General features: G+C 38.5%; 1 long non-coding RNA gene across 1 annotated transcript; it reads right to left on the bottom strand.

Moving 5' to 3' along the window:
• Positions 1-603: 603 nt before the first annotated feature.
• Positions 604-8,713, bottom strand: LOC116683481 (uncharacterized). Its single transcript, XR_004330561.1, has 3 exons — positions 8,453-8,713; positions 5,934-5,943; positions 604-614 (listed from the first exon to the last, which is right to left on the bottom strand). It is a non-coding gene; the product is annotated as an uncharacterized LOC116683481 (long non-coding RNA).
• Positions 8,714-18,541: the final 9,828 nt, after the last annotated feature.

The following is an 18,541-nucleotide window of genomic DNA, read 5'->3' as shown; positions in this document are numbered from 1 at the left end:
AGCCAGAACATTTCCTTTGTGCCACACAATGTGGCCTCTGACAAGTTTTGTCACTTTGGGATTGTGGCTGGGAAATTATATAAAACCCTATTGGTATTTGTCAATGTAAATGCCCCTAATGTTGAAGATGTACTTCCAGACCTGAACACATATTCAATTATACTTGCCAGTGATTTCAATTGTTGGTTGGACCCCCATTTAGTGAATCCTTTCCCCCAGTGCAGTAAGTAAATCAGGTTGTTTTATTCAAGCCTTTCTCTCCAATTACGGTGTATGTAATGTGTGGCCCTCTTTAAACCCACAGGACAAAGTATTCTCTTTTTTTCTCACATGTTCATCATACATATACTAGAATAGACTATTTCTTCCTTGATAACCAACTTGTACCCCTGGTGCATTACTGTGAATATCAGAGTATTGTCATTTCTGACCGTGCCCCTATTTCTCTGGCCTTGTCCCTTCCAGATCTCCCTCGGAAGTGTAGGTCGTGGTGTTTCAATTCAACATTGCTTGCTGATAATGCATTTGTGGAGTTTATTAAGGAGAGTTAGCCTATTTCCTTTCTACTAATATATCTTCTGAAACGTCTAGCTTGATCGTATGGGATGGCCTTACTTACCTCAGGGGGCAGATTATGTTTAACACGGCTTGAGTGAAGCGGCAATCCAATGAAGAGCGTTTAGATCTAGCTAATGAAATTGGCGAGATTGATAAAACATAAGTGCAAACTCGAAATCCAACTCTTTATAAAAAACGAGTAGAGCTCAAAACCAAAATCAACCTACTCAATACTCACTCAATTGATACTTTAAAAAAAATAAACTCACGTTCTATACATATGGAGATAAAACTGACTAATTACTTGCAAAACAACTGAAAGGTGCCAAAGCGAGACAGAATATTTAAAAAATTCACTAATGTGATGGCCAGATAACTTCAGACCACTTGCAAATTAATGATGCTTTCAGAGATTTTTATTCACAGCTTTATACTTCAGAATCTTAACTGGATCATAAGGTAATGCTGGACTTTCTGAGCAGTTCTAATATTAGATTTTAAGGGAAGATTAGAAGAACCTATATCACAGGCAGAAATAGCTTCAGCCATTTCTTCAATGCAATCAAGCAAGTATCCGGCCCTGACAGCTTCCCAAGTTTTTTGAAAAGTTTTCTACACTTCTCTTCCCACAGTCGTGTTCCGTTCTGTCTGAACTCTTCCTCCATCTTTTGCTGAAGCCTGTATCACTCTTATTGCTAAAAAAGGTAAAGATCCAACTGGTTGCGCCTCCTACAGACCCGTCACCTTCCTAAACACAGATGCTAAAATTGTAGCTAAGATTGTAGATCAGAGACTGTAGACTCCTCCCTACTGTTATATCTGAGGACCAAACCGGCTTTGTTGAGTGCAGACATTCTTTCTTTAACATACATTGATTAGATATTATCTACTCTGCTTCTTAGGATGTCCCTGAGTGTGTTGTGTCAATTGATGAAGTCGGTTAGGGTAGAGAAAATAGATTTTACAACCTGTATGTGTCAGATACACACACACATCACTGGACATTACAAGAAACAGGCTTATCCATCTTTCACTGTTATCTCAGTGCGTAAATATGGACAAACCTTTAGGCCACTTCTGCCGAAAGGTTTGCTAGGAATCACTACACACTGCCACACATATGACTGTACAAGATTCATCGCACACACACTTACACACACTATTTGAGAGGCTTTTTAAATCTATCCAAGCTGCTAAATTGAATTCCACAGAGTCACTTAATGAGTTTCTCTCTCCAAAGTCAAACCCTGGGGCCAGTCATTACAGAGTAAATACTTTCTTTCTCTCTCTTCTATTCCTGATTTTCCTTTGTTTTTTTTTTCTTCTCTTTTTCTCAAACAAGTCATCACCTTGGGTTTTCCTTTGTTCCTTATGTATCAGTCGGATCTTTTCTAAAGGGGGTGTCTACAAGACATACACTACCGTTCAAAAGTTTGGGGTCACCCAAACAATTTTGTGTTTTCCTGAAAAGTCAAACTTATTCACCACCATACGTTGTGAAATGAATAGAAAATAGAGTCAAGACATTGACAAGGTTAGAAATATTGATTTGTATTTGAAATAAGATTTTTTTTTAAATCAAACTTTTCTTTCGTCAAAGAATCCTCCATTTGCAGCAATTACAGCATTGCAGACCTTTGGCATTCTAGCTGTTAATTTGTTGAGGTAATCTGGAGAAATTGCACCCCACGCTTCCAGAAGCAGCTCCCACAAGTTGGATTGGTTGGATGGGCACTTCTTGCATACCATACAGTCAACCTGCTCCCACAACAGCTCAATGGGGTTCAGATCTGGTGACTGCACTGGCCACACCATTACCGATAGAATACCAGCTGCCTGCTTCTGCTCTAAATAGTTCTTGCACAATTTGGAGGTGTGTTTAGGGTCATTGTCCTGTTGTAGGATGAAATTGGCTCCAATCAAGCCCTGTCCACTGGGTATGGCATGGCATTGCAAAATGGAGTGATAGCCTTCCTTATTCAGAATCCCTTTTACCCTGTACAAATCTCCCACCTTACCAGCACCAAAGCAACGCCAGACCATCATATTACCTCCACCATGCTTAACAGATGGCGTCAGGTATTCTTCCAGCATCTTTTCATTTGTTCTGCGTCTCACAAACGTTCTTCTTTGTGATCCAAACACCTCAAACTTGGATTCATCCGTCCACAACACTTTTTTCCAGTCTTCCTCTGTCCAATGTCTGTGTTCTTTTGCCCATCTTAATCTTTTTCTTTTATTGGCCAGTCTCAGATATGGCTTTTTCTTTGCCACTCTACCCTGAAGCCCAGAATCCCGCAGCCGCCTCTTCACTGTAGATGTTGACACTGGTGTTTTGCGGGTTCTATTTAATGAAGATGCCAGTTGGGGACCTGTGAGGCGTCTGTTTCTCAAACTAGAGACTCTAATGTACTTATCTTCTTGCTCAGTTGTGCAACGCGGCCTCTCACTTCTTTTTCTACTCTGGTTAGAGCCTGTTTGTGCTGTCCTCTGAAGGGAGTAGTACACACCGTTGTAGGAAATCTTCAATTTCTTAGCAATGTCTCGCATGGAATAGCCTTCATTTCTAAGGACAAGAATAGACTGTCGAGTTTCAGATGAAAGTTCTCTTTTTCTGGCCATTTTTAACGTTTAATTGACCCCACAAATGTGATGCTCCAGAAACTCAATCTGCTCAAAGGAAGGTCAGTTTTGTAGCTTCTGTAACAACCTAAACTGTTTTCAGATGTGTGAACATGATTGCACAAGGGTTTTCTAATCATCAATTAGCCTTCTGAGCCAATGAGCAAACACATTGTACCATTAGAACACTGGAGTGATAGTTGCTGGAAATGGGCCTCTATACACCTATGTAGATATTGCACCAAAAACCAGACATTTGCAGGTAAAATAGTCATTTACCACATTAGCAACGTATAGAGTGTATTTCTTCAAAGATAAGACTAGTTTAAAGTTATCTTCATTGAAAAGTACAGTGCTTTTCCTTCAAAAATAAGGACATTTCAATGTGACCCCAAACTTTTGAACGGTGGTGTATGTCAAACTTTTTTATAGCCACTTAAAAGAGAGTATAACTCCTAAAAAAAGAAAATATGAAAAGAAAAAGTATGGCATGTATAACAATCTAATTTACAAACAATTTGAAAAGATAGTAGCTTAGAATAAAAATTTAAATATAGCAGAAACTTTTTTATTTTTTTATTTAGTACGTTTTTATGTTTACTGTCAATGAAAAGGTGTATTAACTAAATAAATCGAGGGACTTTTTGTGGGAAGTTTCTTGTTATAACCTACAGTAGCGAGATGACAGGAAATGAATAAGGAGAGAGGTGAAGATATGGGGAATGACGATTACTCAAAGTGCTTTTACATAGTACCACTGTGGCCAAGGCTGCTATACAATGTGCCACCTGCTCATATGATAAACTGTTAGAAAGATTATCACCAAAAGACGAAAAAGAATCACTGAAGTCACTTTAACAAAGTTTTACTTGCGCAAGGAGTCAATTACATAAACTGCAATGAGTACAGAGATTGACTGAGGAACAAATTCCGCAGCCTCCACTTAATGCATTGAAACACCCCTGCTATCTCCATGGTGACCATGCCCTAAACAGCTGCACTATCTCAAAGGCAATTAAACTCAAGTTGGAATAGCAACAAGAGGAAAGGGGAGAAAGCTGGCCTTGAGTGTCTGAAGATAGCTGGGAAGGTATGTAACCCTGGGCCCTTCAGACAAAGATGGCTATTATAACACACAAAATATATGAGACATTCAGTTTTAATAATTAAATTTTCCAACATAAACATTCACACACCAATGGTGCAGCATCGAGAATGTTCAGGACAAGACACTGAACCCTTTGACACAGAACTGCAAAGCCAGGGATCAAACCACTGACGTTTTGAATGGTAGGTGACCGCTCTACCACATGAGCCACAGCCGCATCAACAAAAATATAATGAAACATTCATAAGTATATAAATGTAAATGTGCTGTATTTATATAGCGCTTTTCCAGTCTTAACAACTGCTCAAAGCGCTTTTACATCTACAGGGAACATTCACCATTCACACACATTCATACACTGTGGCCGGGGCTGCCGTATAAGGTGCCACCTGCTCATCAGATAAACATTCACACACATTCACACTCCGATGCGCAGCACCAGGGGCAACTCGGGGTTCAGTGTCTTGCCCAAGGACACTTCGACAATGACTGCAGGGGCAGGGATCGAACCACCAACCTTCCGATTGGCAGGCAACCTCTCTACCACTGAGCCACAGCCGCCATATGTTGTGTTCATTAGTGTAGATCACCTGAAACTAAGATTTATTGTGTTTTCGTTAGCTTAGAATGAGCTCTTAGGGATTGGGTCTTCTATAGTTTCTACAGTGGCCTGAACGGACAAACCAAACACTGGCTTAACTTTTTATGGTAGCACTTTCATTTCCACCACGGTAATAACATGGTAATGAGGTAACAGTATGAAAATGAAGAGGTAATATATAGGTAATAACATGTAATTACCAAGGTAATAACAGGGTAACAAATCACAGTAATAAAACGTAATACTGGGGTAATAAAGTGATAAAAAGGTAACAGATGTGTAATGCAATTACCAAGGTAATAATTAAGAATGGTTCAATGATATCCACATGTACTGTATATCTGGGTAGTTGTAATATAGTTATAGTAATATTGTAATAACATGATAATAATGAAATTCATCCACCCTTTATGCTCCAAACATTTCCCTTTTGTTTCAAGGTAATACTTTACAAATTGTATGTTTAATCTTGTGTCTTCTTACCTGGAAACACGTCTGGTAGTTTCTGTGTAATAACCATGAATCAGTGGTGGAAAATGCTAAACTGCCTGTTTAAATTACATGGTAATATTACAATTGGAGCTTGGGCTAACCAGCCTGGGCCTGTGAGCGGGCCTGGCTTGCTTCGTCTTTTTGGAGCTTGGGCGGGCCGGCCTGGGTCTCACCCATCATCCTGGAGGCTAGGAAAACAGGCCTGGCCTACTACACTCTTCTGGAGCCTGGCCTAACAAGCCTAAGCCAGTAACATCATTTTGGAAGCTGGACTATACTCTACAAGATAACTTGGTACTGTTACTACTTATTTTAATATTAGTAAATTAATGACGATGGCATCTTTTTAGGTTTTAATTTTCTTCTCCCCGTTGGTCACTTGGAACTTGCAACCGGGCACCGATCCTAGGGTGAGTTGTTTTAACAATATGGTGGACATACAGGAAACCTACTATAGTGACACAAAAACCAGTATTGACATGCACTAGGAACCATTACATTTTTGTTGGAACCTGGACCTCTGGATGGATTTGTATTGGGATTTGCCCAAACTGCAAAACTTCTTTCTCAATTAATGACAGGCATTACTGGGTTTCAGCATATGATAGGCCGGCTTTAAAATATGCTGTGAGGTGTAGATTGATTATTGCACTACTTCTACTTCTATCTGGAAATGTGCAGCCCAATCCTGGCCCTTGTTTGCAATATGTCTCAACCCCTGCTGAATTTAATTCAATGCCTGGACTGAAAATTGTTCATCTAAATGTCCGCAGTTTACTACCTAAAATGGACATGGATAGAATTTGGATTGAATCTACAGATGCAGACATGGCGATAATTTCGGAAACATGGTTGAAGAAATCAATTACTAATGAAGATATAAATGTACATGGGTATGTTTTTCGCAGTGATTGGCCGAAGAAAGGTGGTGGCGTAGTTATCTATGTTAAGTCAAGATTTGGTGTATCAGTTGCTTTGTCTGTAGGCATATGGAGTTTTTGGCTTTAAATGTTGAAATGTTGAAGTCTTTTTCAATAACTGTTGTGGGGTGTTATAGACCTCCATCGGCCTCCAGGGAGGCTTTATGATCTTTAAAGCTTCTTTTGTCCAAATTAAACTATAGTGAACTTTTACTTGCCGGGGACTTAAATTAGGACTGGCTAAATGCTGTTTCTGATGAATTTAAATCTTTTTGTGATTCTATCAGTCTTAGCCAGTTGGTAAATGTACCTACAAGGCCTAATCTCAAAAATCCTGACAAATCTACTTTAATTGATTTGATTCTAACAAATGTCCCTCATACATTTTTATCTATGGGTGTCTTTTGTAACGATCTGAGTGATCATTGTGTTATTGCTACTTTGAGAGGCAGTAAAATACCCAAATGTAAATCGAAAATTATTAGAAAGAGGAATTTGAAATTTTTTAATGAACAGGCCTATCATCATGATTTATCTTTGATTAACTGGGGACAGCTAGGCCTGTTGTCTGACGTGGAACTTGCCTGGACACTTTTTAAGGAGAATTTTGAGAAAATTGTAAATAAGCATGCTCCTTGGACAAAGCATAGAGTGAGGGGACGGGAAAACCCTTAGTTTTCACCAGAGTTGTCAGACATTATTCATCAGCAAATGTGGCATGGGCTAAAGCTAGAAATGGTGATTCTGCCACTGACTGGTCCATTTTCAGACAACTAAGAAACAAATGTTCTTATTGCTATTATTAAAAAGGCTAAGTCAGAATATTATTTATCAGTCACTAGTGAAAATTCTCAATAATCCACAGAAATTTTGGAAAATCATCATATTGGCATATTTTATCTATAAGGCCATGCTAGGTCTGTTGTCATCCTACATCAGTAGTTTAATCACATGGAGAAGTGTTGGTTCCCATTCATTGCGATCAGATGATCACTTGCCGCTCTTTGTTCCATCTGCCCGTACAAATCTGGGAAAAAGGGCTTTTTTCTACTCCGCTCCTTCTGCATGGAACTCTTTGCAAAAAGACTTGAAATTATCTGAATTTATTTCCTTAAATGCTTTTAAATCCAGATTGAGAGAATTTACAGATTGTAAATGTTTTTAACAATCTGTGTTGTATAACTTTTATAAATGTAATTGATTGTGTTTTTGCCTGCCTCTTGGCCAGGACTCCCTTGAAAAAGAGGTTTTTAACCTCAACGGGACTTTCCTGGTTAAATAAAGGTTAAATAAAAAAAAAAATTACAGAGGTGGAGAGATTACCTGAAAATGCTTCTGGTAGTTTCCAGGTAATCCCTTCACCTCTGTTTTCCTAACATTACCATGAAATGTGTCTTGCACACACGTAACCCTGTGCAGTCTGACAAGCAGCTAGACACCTTCCACGATCAAGCACTAGAGACTGGGATCATCCTAACTCAGCTTATTTGACTTACAAAGGGTGGAACAGGGATGAAACAATAACCAGTTACTTAGATATTAATGAGTCACAGACATTATACAATGATAATTGTAAAAACAACATAACTACACACCACTGTAATGCGGTAGTATATAAGGTAGGCTAGCTAACATGTAAGATGAAATAAAGGAAATTTGTAATGTTATACAGTGTGCATAGTATAACCTCTATCGTTTATTTAAATAAAGTAAATGTACACAACCCAAGATAAAAGTGGCAAACAAGGTTACTGAAGAATACTGTCTAATATGAGCTATCAATCATCATCACTATTATACACATTGCACATCCGACTTTCTGACAATAATTAACAGCGCTATCAGAACACTATGTCAACCTCTATTTCACATACCGAGAATGCTAACAGAGACATGTAACGTTGAAGATTGAAGCGGATAGTATGGAGAGATGATAAAACAAACCATGAGGCTTCCTGCTCACATTCAACTTCCTGACTAAATCCCAGGGTGCAAATCTCCTGCAGTTCCTCTTACATATAACATTATTATCATGTTATTACAAAAGGGTTAACTATATTACCATTACCCAGATACACATACGTGTGTGTTCCTTTAAGAACTTTACTATTGTCTGAACCCTCCTTTCCAGCACCTTGGAGTAGACTTTACCTTAAATTGTTTGCAGACCTAATTGCCCCAGTTATCTGTCATATTATAAACCAAAGTTTAAGTGAATGTCTATGTCTCAAAAATGGAAAATTGCTAAAATAATTCCACTGCCTAAAAATTTAAGGTTACAATTCTCTGGGTAAAATATTGTCCTACATGTTTATTGCCTGTGTTGAGTAAAATTATGGAGAGTATAGTGTGTGAGCAGATTATAGAATACTTTTCTATGAATGATTTATCCCTTGATTGTCTACATACATATAGAAAGGGACACCAAACGCTACCGCTCTAACTCAAATGATTGATAACTGAGAGATATTGAGCAAAAGAAACTAGTTCTTTACCCCTCTCTCATTGTTTCCCTTCTGCACTCCTCACTTTGTCTTCTCTTGTTTCTTTTTCTCTCTCCTCATTTCCACACTTTTTAATACTATATTCTTGTCCACTCTTCTATCATCTATCTATCTCTCTTTTCTTTTCTCCTCTTGGCTTCTCTCCTCTTGGCTTCTCTCCTCTATGATGTCTTCCCTTGGTGTCCTCTTTACCATTCTCCCGTTTTCTTTTGTCTTCTCTTCTCCTCTCCTTGCCTTTCTCTCTTCTTGTTTCCTGCTAACAATTCTCTCCTTTAACATCCTTCATGTATTTAGGGCTCCACACGCATCCTCGGGCTTGGACCCCTATTGTTTTCCTAGGGTTTTACCTCCTTTTTTCCATTAGTCTTCTCCGCATAAAACTGCAGCTGCAGCATAAAACGTACATGGTGGCGATGCGCCATTTTCAGGGCTGGTCCAAAACTCCGCAAAGACCTCAGCCGCAAAAATTGACCTACTTTTTCGAACTTGTCTTAGGCCGTGCTACAGATCTGTTCAAAACCTGGTAGGTAGGATCTCCAGATGGCTCTGACAAAAAGTTGTAAAAAGAATTTTGCTACGTTAACGTGTGCGCATTTCACGACCAAACCCATTTTCTGTAGTAAGCTACCAAACGCATATCATAACATATCTCAGCTAAATTAAATGGCATCAATACACAACAAGTGGGAAGTGTTCAACATGCCTCCCCGATGCTCTGATCCAAATTTGGTAAACATTGGACATTAGGGGACGACTTACGCGGGAAGGCTTGGACCCCGTTGTAACTGCTTGCAGTTCTAGTTTTACTTTTCTTTTTTCTTCGGCTTTCTTTTCTCCTCTCTTTGTTTTGTCTCCTCCGCCTCTCCTCTGAAGATATAAAGAGTGTTTCAGTGTGACAGATAGATTACTTGTGCAAAGTGTTATAAAGAAAAGTCTCCAGTTGAAGCAAGAAAGGTCATCTGGGAGTGTTGATGTGGTAATATGTTGTCAGGTGGAATAATGGACTGACAACTTGAGTTAGCAGTTGTCTTTTATTTATTTATTTATTTATTTAAATATAGTTGCCTTCTGGAGTTATAGGACCTAGGGAAACCAGAAGAGACACTCATATTTGAGAGATTGATTAATTGAAGAGCTGACCACATTCAAATAAAGTGATATTTTATTAGATCCATATGGGATGAATTCACAGTGGCTCTGTACATAATCTGCACTTTTTACCACTCCATTTCCCCTTTTCTGTCCGCTGTTTTATTTTCTCCTCTCCTCTTTCTTCCTTCACATTTCCCCATTTCTCCTCTGGCTTGATTTAGTGGTTAAACCTATAGCATTAACCTTATTTAGCACCCAATTTAATCCTTCCTTCTGCTGCACATCTCTCCTACCATTTAATTATTTTTGCACTCGTCGTCTTTCCTACCCCACACAAGTTTCCTCTTGTCACCCCACCATAAGTTTCCTCTTGTCACCCCACCATAAGCTCCATCCCCCCCAGTTCATGAACAAGCTGCCCGTACTCTGAGCAGAGATGGAGATAAAGTAAAGGTACAATAAAGAACAAAGGCATTAAAAGATTTACCAGGGTTCCAGCACCTGGGAGATTCAAAGTGATGAAATTGTCAAGATGAATAGAAATGACACTTCTTGCTAGCATGTTTCTTATCCTTCTATTCTTTAGTGCTCTTGGATTAGGTAGAATTTAAAGCATACAATATCAAACCATGGATTCAGCATGAGTCAAGGGTCCCGGATTTTTTCCTGCTTTATCCGTCAACACTGAAGATCAGAGTATAGAGCATTCACCTTCGCTGGGGATGCTGAGGACTATGTAAACCAGGCCCCGTCCGCCTGCTGCGGCAGGGAGAGCCGACGCTTTGGATTCTATTGCGGAGGGCACGGTGGAAGAGGATCAGGACTGAAACAACTGCCTGATGAACATGGACCATTGGTTTATCTTGTTCTCTTAATGTGTCCTGGTTGTGTCGCATTGTTGTCTGATATGATTACAGAGACTGTGTTTCTGAACACTATGTCAACCTAGCTGAATATGGCCTACTCTCCATCGGTCAGCTGGAACACAGGCTAGAGTTCCCTTTCCAAGGTATTTTGTGCTTTCTGTTTCTTGTTTCTGTTGAGGAAAAATGCATTTATTTTGATGTTAATTTAGTGATGAACCATTTGCTGTTGCAACCAGGTAATTATGGGCTAGTGTTCTATTTTTGTTGCCTCATATCCAATCTTGATCACAGGCTATGTTTCCCCCATCCTCTTGCTTTTCTGTTTGTGTCACCGTCTTGTATCTTCTTGTTCTGTGTTTTACATGTTTTGTATGTTGAGGGAACTTTGGATGCACTATTGTTGCATTTATATGGGTTTAGCTAAATGAACGGCAGTAGCAAGAGCCACATGTACATTCATTTAGAACGCAGCTTTTTTGATAATGGTGATCTTTCACTTTTAGTTTGGAATTGTGGTGGACTGAAAACTCCTCATAAACGAGCTAGCACTCTGGGCTTACTAAGAAAGAGAAATGTTGACATTGCATCCTCATCAGCGAGCTAAAAAAAAAAAAGGCTTGTTGTCAATTGTAATCTCCCACTTAAAGTATCCTCTTGGTCAGATGATACAGGCAGGATTGTGATCTCCACAACAGAATTTGGTGTCAGAAAATTGCATTTTTGTCAGCTTATGCGCCAGCTGTTTTTGATCAATTCCTATAACACGCTCAGTAATAAAAGTTGGTGGGGGCAGTGCTCCAGAGCGTGCCCAGTGATGATGACCATGTGGTGAGGAATCTTCCAGAGTTTGAGGCTGAATCCATTCCTTGTAATCAGCAATGAGTGAGTAGAGGAACAGGTAGGCAGTCAAACAGGAAGCGTGAGTACAAGTAAACAAGGTAGGCTGCAACAAGAGAGAACACAGAACACCGAAGCTACACAAGCCACAACACCAGAAACACAGATTTACAAAGGGAGCCTTGAGTGCCACAATACCGCTCTAGTAGACTGCACAATCCAGCGACGAGTGGATCACAGAGCCAGCCTTAAGTACTGCAGCAGGATGATTAGGCATTGAGCTATACCTGGCGCCCACTACCAGCTAAGCCACGGCCACAGATAGCACAAGAGGGGGGAAAAACATGAGGGGAAACCGATAAGGCACACAAAACAAGAATAAAAACTGACTGCCATGATGACATCATGACACTGTAAGTATTATTCCTTTTCTCAGGTAGACATAAATCTTTTTCTAAGACCATGTTCCTCTTTTTTCTTTTAACTTCAATTAAGATCAGCACTCAAGGCATACGTTGTCCCCTAGCAGAGGCCTTTGCCCATCCATCTTATTCGGAAGTTATTAACTTTACAGCCTAAAAACCGTGGTATACACTCACCTAAAGGATTATTAGGAACACCTTTTCAATTTCTCATTGATGCAATTATCTAATCAACCAAACACATGGCAGTTGCTTCAATGCAGTTAGGGGTGTGGTCCTGGACAAGACAATCTCCTGAACTCCAAACTGATTGTCAGAAAGGGAAAGAAAGGTGATTTAAGCAATTTTGAGCGTGGCATGGTTGTTGGTGCCAGACGGGCCAGTCTGAGTATTTCACAATCTGCTCAGTTACTGGGATTTTCACACACAACCATTTCTAGGGTTTACAAAGAATGGTGTGAAAAGGGAAAAACATCCAGTATGCGACGGTCCTGTGGGCAAAAATGCCTTGTTGATGCTAGAGGTCAGAGGAGAATGGGCCGACTGATTCAAGCTGATAGAAGAACAACTTTGACTGAAATAACCACTCGTTACAACCGAGGTATGCAGCAAAGCATTTGTGAAGCCACAACGCGCACAACCTTGAGGCGGAAGGGCTACAACGGCAGAAGACCCCACCGGGTACCACTCATCTCCACTACAAATAGGAAAAAGAGACTACAATTTGCAAGAGCTCACCAAAATTGTACAGTTGGACAGAAGACTGGAAAAATGTTGCCTGGTGTGATGAGTCTCGATTTCTGTTGAGACATTCAGATGGTAGAGTCAGAATTTGGCGTAAACAGAATAAGAACATGGATCCATCAGGCCTTGTTACCACTGTGCAGGCTGGTGGTGGTAGTGTAATGGTGTGGGGGATGTTTTCTTGGCACACCTTAGGCCCCTTAGTGCCAATTGGGTCATTTAAATGCCACTGCCTACCTGAGCATTGTTTCTGACCATGTCCATCCCTTTATGGCCACCATGTACCCATCCTCTGATGGCTACTTCCAGCAGGATAATGCACCATGTCACAAAGCTTGAATCATTTCAAATTGGTTTCCTGAACATGACAATGAGTTCACTGTACTAAAATGGCCCCCACAGTCACCAGATCTCAATCCGAATCAGACTCAGAATCAGCTTTATTTGCCAGGTATGAGGACACATACGAGGAATGTTTCTAGCTCACAATGTGCTTACACATACAAAAACAACCAAAACAAAATATACACACTAATATATACACAATACATATACATACTCTAAACAGAAACAATAGTTCAATAAAAATTATTTAAATGTGGAGCATAGTGCAAAGGATACTGGGATAAATAGTATTATGTAATTATATTACAATATGAACAGTCTGAACATTATGAACATTATCACAAGTTCTGAAATAGGAAATGAGAATGATGAATAAATAAAAAAATATTAAGTGAGATGTGAGAATTGGAATGATGAATAATACTAAATAAGTCGAACCAGTAAACAGGTGCTGTAGAGACAGTGTTACTGGGTTATTGACCAGAATTGGACCTGACACTGTGGGTAAGAAGTCAGCTGTTCATCAGAGAGATGGCTTGTGGATAGAAACTGTTCCTGAATCTTTTGGTTTTGGCAGTGCTCTGTAGCGCCTTCCAAAGGAGAGAAGCTGGAACAGGTTGTGTACAGGGTGAGATGGGTCTACAGTGATGGCTCCTGCCCGTTTCCTGACTCTGGAAGAGTATAAGTCATGCTCCTTAGGCAAGTTGATCTTTGGGATGTGGTGGAACGGGAGCTTCGTGCCCTGGATGTGCAAGATGCTATCCTATCAATATGGGCCAACATTTCTAAAGAATGCTTTCAGCACCTTATTGAATCAATGCCACATAGAATTAAGGCAGTTCTGAAGGCAAAAGGGGGTCAAACACAGTATTATTATGGTGTTCCTAATGATCCTTTAGGTGAGTGTATATGATCCATTCGAAAAATCTGTTATGCAGTTTGACCTTCCAATAAAAATGCAAATCTCCCTTTGGCTGAACTTTATATTTTAGAGAACAACATATGGTAAAAAATCCAGAAACACAAACATTTCCCCATATCCTTGTTTCTTTTTTCCATACTTATCCAGACCCGGAAATTACAAAAAATGAAATTACATACTTTTCCAGTTTTTCCATACCACATACGTCCCCTGCAGAACTGAAATTGGTTAATAGGGTGAATAAACAGGCTCTTGGGGAGTGGCAAGTTTTTTTTTTTTTTTTTTTTTTTTTAAAGAATCTTCATTGTCATTGCACATTGGGTATACAATGAAATTGCAGTGCTTCTTCGGTCAGTGCATATTAAAACATATTTAAAAACACTAAAAACAGTAGAGAAGCAAGCAATATATACAACATTTACAATTCATACACTCTTTATAAATTTAGAGACCTGACGGCCCTGGGAAAGAAACTGTTTTTGAGTTATTTGTCCTAAGGCTGGCCATGTCTTCCAGCAAGGGTAGGGGACTGCCATTGATACGTTGTGCTATTACAGTTTGTATTCCAAACCATAATGCAGTAGGTCAGGGCACTATCAATGGTGCAGCGGTAAAAGGTCACTAACAGTTTTTCCTCCACATGGTTCCTTCTAAGTATCCTTAGACCCAACCCACCGCGGATGTGTTGGCAGTCCAGATGTGTTGGCAGTGTAAATTCCTTGGGATATATATATATATATATATATATATATATATATACTGTGCATACCAAAGAATTTGAGGGAGGACACTCGCTGAACACAGTCCCTGTTGATGTTCAGTGGGGCTCATTCCCCATTGTGTCTCATTAAGTCTGTGACCATCTCCTTAGTTTTGCTGGTGCTGAGCAGCAGGTTGTGTTCAGAGCACCAACCCACCAGTCTGTTGACCTTGTCTCTGTACGTAGTCTCATCCCCTCCACTAATGAGGCCGATGACCGTAGTGTCATCTGCAAATTTAATGATGGTATTGGAGAGGTGGATGGGTGTGCAGTCATTTGTATGCAGGAAATACAGGAGAGGGCTACGCACACAGCCCTGGGGGGAGCCTGTGCTGAGGGTCAGGGTGGAGGACCAGGTGGTGCCTACTTTACCGTTTGAGGGCGGTCAGTCAGGAAGTTCTTGATCTAGGCATTGGTGGATGGGGGAAGAGCGATGTTGGTTCAGCTTGTCCACCAGGATGTCAGGAACAATGTTGTTAAATGCCGAGCTGTAATCTATTAACAGCATCCTGACGTAGCTCCCTGGCTGATCGAGGTGGCTTAGTTTTGTGTGAAGACCTGTAGCGATGGTATCCTCCATTGATCTATTAGCTCTTTACGCAAATTGATGTGGGTCCAGGTTTGACGGGAGACAGGCCTTAAAGGAGAATTCTGGTCAATTTCAACATGATTTCATAGCTCTGTTTTTTTTTTTAAATGTGTAGTACTGTCAGTAGCAAGACAAATGAAAACAATCGGTGCTGCCTACACCAAGTTATCCTCCTGCTAGAGTTAGCACCCTACAGGCTTGATTGATTTGATTGATATCTTTATTTTGAACATGCAAGAGAAAGTGTATACAAATATGAAGAAATATGTTTAAAAACATTGGAGAGAAACATAACAAACCAAAGTACCCTTCTTTTCTGTGTTAACATCCCTCTATTACATGTGCAAAAAGGAGTAGGAAGAAGTAAAACTTATGTACTCCTACCCCTTTAATTCTTGCATTCCTTTAATTTACAATATTTATAATTCTGTTGCTATTTATATATATATACACACATACCTACACAAATACATACACACATATATATATATATATATATATATATATATATATATATATATATACACACATACCCTCATACATATATCTAAATAAATAAACAAAACAAAAAACACAAACAAAACTTCCTACAGTGCTTCTCTATACTTTCTAAAAATTCTATAAATTCTAAAAAAAAAGAATACTTTCTAATTTCTTTGTACATTTTTTGAAAAGGAATATGTTTGGGCATTGCTTTAGGTTCTCATTTAGTTTGTTCCACAATTTAACTCGCAAATTGATAAACATAATCTTTTCCTTGATGTTCTACATCTATTAGTCTTAAAATTTCCTCTTCCCCTTGAATCGTACCCTCCCTCCCTTTCAGAGAACATCTTTTGTATATTCCCAGGCAATAGGCTATTTCTTGCTTTGAACATGAATACTGCAATTTGATATTTAATTAAATCATGGTATTTTAGCAATTTAGACATTAGAAATAATGAATTTGTATGATCCCGAAATCGGTGTGAGCGTTGTGAATGATTCTTATTGCTCTTTTTTGCATAATGACTAGTGGCTGTAGTGAGTGTTGATAAGTGTTTCCCCAAACCTCTACACAGTAATTCAAATAAGGTAACAGTAGTGAGCAGTATAGGATGTGAAGTGATTTGGGTTCCAGAATGTGCTTAGCTCTTGCTAGGACTGAAATACTTCTGGACAGTTTGGTTTTGATGTGTTTTATGTGAGGCTTCCAGAAAATCTTGTCATCTATGATCACTCCAAGGAATTTATTTTCATGTACTCTTTCTATGCTAACCCCCTCTATCTGTATCTGTGCTTGATGCTTTGACTTACAGTTTCCAAATACCATGAATTTAGTTTTACTCAAATTTATTGATAACCTGTTTATGTCAAACCATTGTTTAATTTTCTTGAATTCTAAAGTGATTAACTCCAAGAGTTGCTGTAATCTGTCCCCTGATCCAAATATGTTTGTATCATCTGCAAATAATACAAAATTCAATACTTGAGATACTTTACAAATATCATTGATATATAATAAAAATAACTTTGGTCCCAACACTGACCCCTGGGGGACACCACAAGCAATGCCCAGACATTCAGACAAATAATCTCCCATCTTCACAAATTGTTGTCTGTCTCTCAGATAACTACTTATCCCCCTGATCCCGATTCGTTCCAGTTTACTGATTCATATTTTGTGATTTATTGTATCAAATGCTTTTTTTAGATCAATGAAAACCCCAACTGCATATTTCTTTTTATCTGTGGAGTTTGTGATTTCTTCAATGAGTTCTTTTAGTGCTAGTGAGGTTGATCTATTCTTTCTAAATCCATATTGGCTGTCAGTGAGTAGTTTATTTTTGTCAATAAATGTCTCTAATCTGTTGTTAAATAATTTTTCTAAAATTTTAGAAAATTGTGACGGTAGAGAGACAGGCCTGTAGCTTGTGAAGTGGTGTTTATTTCCAGTTTTGTATAGAGGAATGACTTTTGCTATTTTCATTTTTGTTGGAAATTTACCGGTTAAAAATTATAAATTGCAGATAGTAGTTAGTGGTTTGGCGATCCCCTCTATTACTTTTTGTATAATTCTTATATCTATTCCATCGTGATCAGTGGATGGTTTGTCTACTGCTGTCAGAAATATTGAACTGGGATTTCTTTCTATTATCTTCTTATATGTACTTTCTAATGATTGTGGAACCGGGATTTGTTCAGCTAAGTTTGGTCCCACGTTTGCAAAAAATGTATTGAAGTTATTAACCACATCCTCCATGTTATTAATATTTTTATCATTATCAATGAAGTAATGGGGATAAGTATAAGTAGCCTGTCTATTATTATTTTTAATAATATTATTTAAAATGTTCCACATACCTTTAATATTGTTTTTATTATTATCTAATAGTTTTGTATAGTATTCTTTTTTACAAGCTCTCATAATATTAATTAACTTATTCTTATATTTCTTATATTTATTTTCAGTCTCTATAGTTCTATGTTTTATAAATTCTCTATAAAGTGTATTTTTCTTTTTATAGGCGTTTTGTAATCCCTTGGAAATCCACGGTCTATCATTTAGTTTTTGTTTTCTGCTACACTGTAAAACCTAACAGCCCATCTTAATAAAAGAAGTAATTTAACATAACTTAAACCTCTCAAAAAGTTGTAGTGACTCATTCGCAAACATTTAACCTAACTCAAAAATGAATTGTTGAAGTAATAACTGAGTTGTTTTGAGTATACTTAAATTTGTGGGAAAGTTTAAGTATTGGTAATACGATTCCAATTAGTTTAATTGACTTATTATAATTAAGTCCTGCTTTTTTCAATGTTGATGTTTAAAAAAAATCATCATATTGTGGATATTAAACACAGTAAAGCTGAAGTCAAAAGTAATTAAAGCTAAAATAAACTGAAATGGCAGTTTTTATGGGGTAATGAACAGTCTGGGAGACACCTGTATAGGGCTGGGTATCAATCAAAAATTTTCGATACCGGTACCAATACCGATACCTTTACTTCGATATCGGTTCCTGAACGATACCTTTTTCAATACTAGTTTTATAATATCAATTCTGAGAAAAAGAAAATCACACACATCAGAGTCAGAGGCCACTGTGAGGAGAATATAAAAATAACAGTGAAGATAAGGTTAGCTTTTTAACCAGCTGACCCAATGGATAAGCATAT

The sequence above is a fragment of the Etheostoma spectabile genome, unplaced genomic scaffold, assembly GCF_008692095.1.
Source record: "Etheostoma spectabile isolate EspeVRDwgs_2016 unplaced genomic scaffold, UIUC_Espe_1.0 scaffold00019009, whole genome shotgun sequence".
NCBI lineage: Eukaryota > Metazoa > Chordata > Actinopteri > Perciformes > Percidae > Etheostoma > Etheostoma spectabile.
Note: the sequence above shows the minus strand (reverse complement) of the source record. Positions and strands in the feature narration are given on the sequence as shown.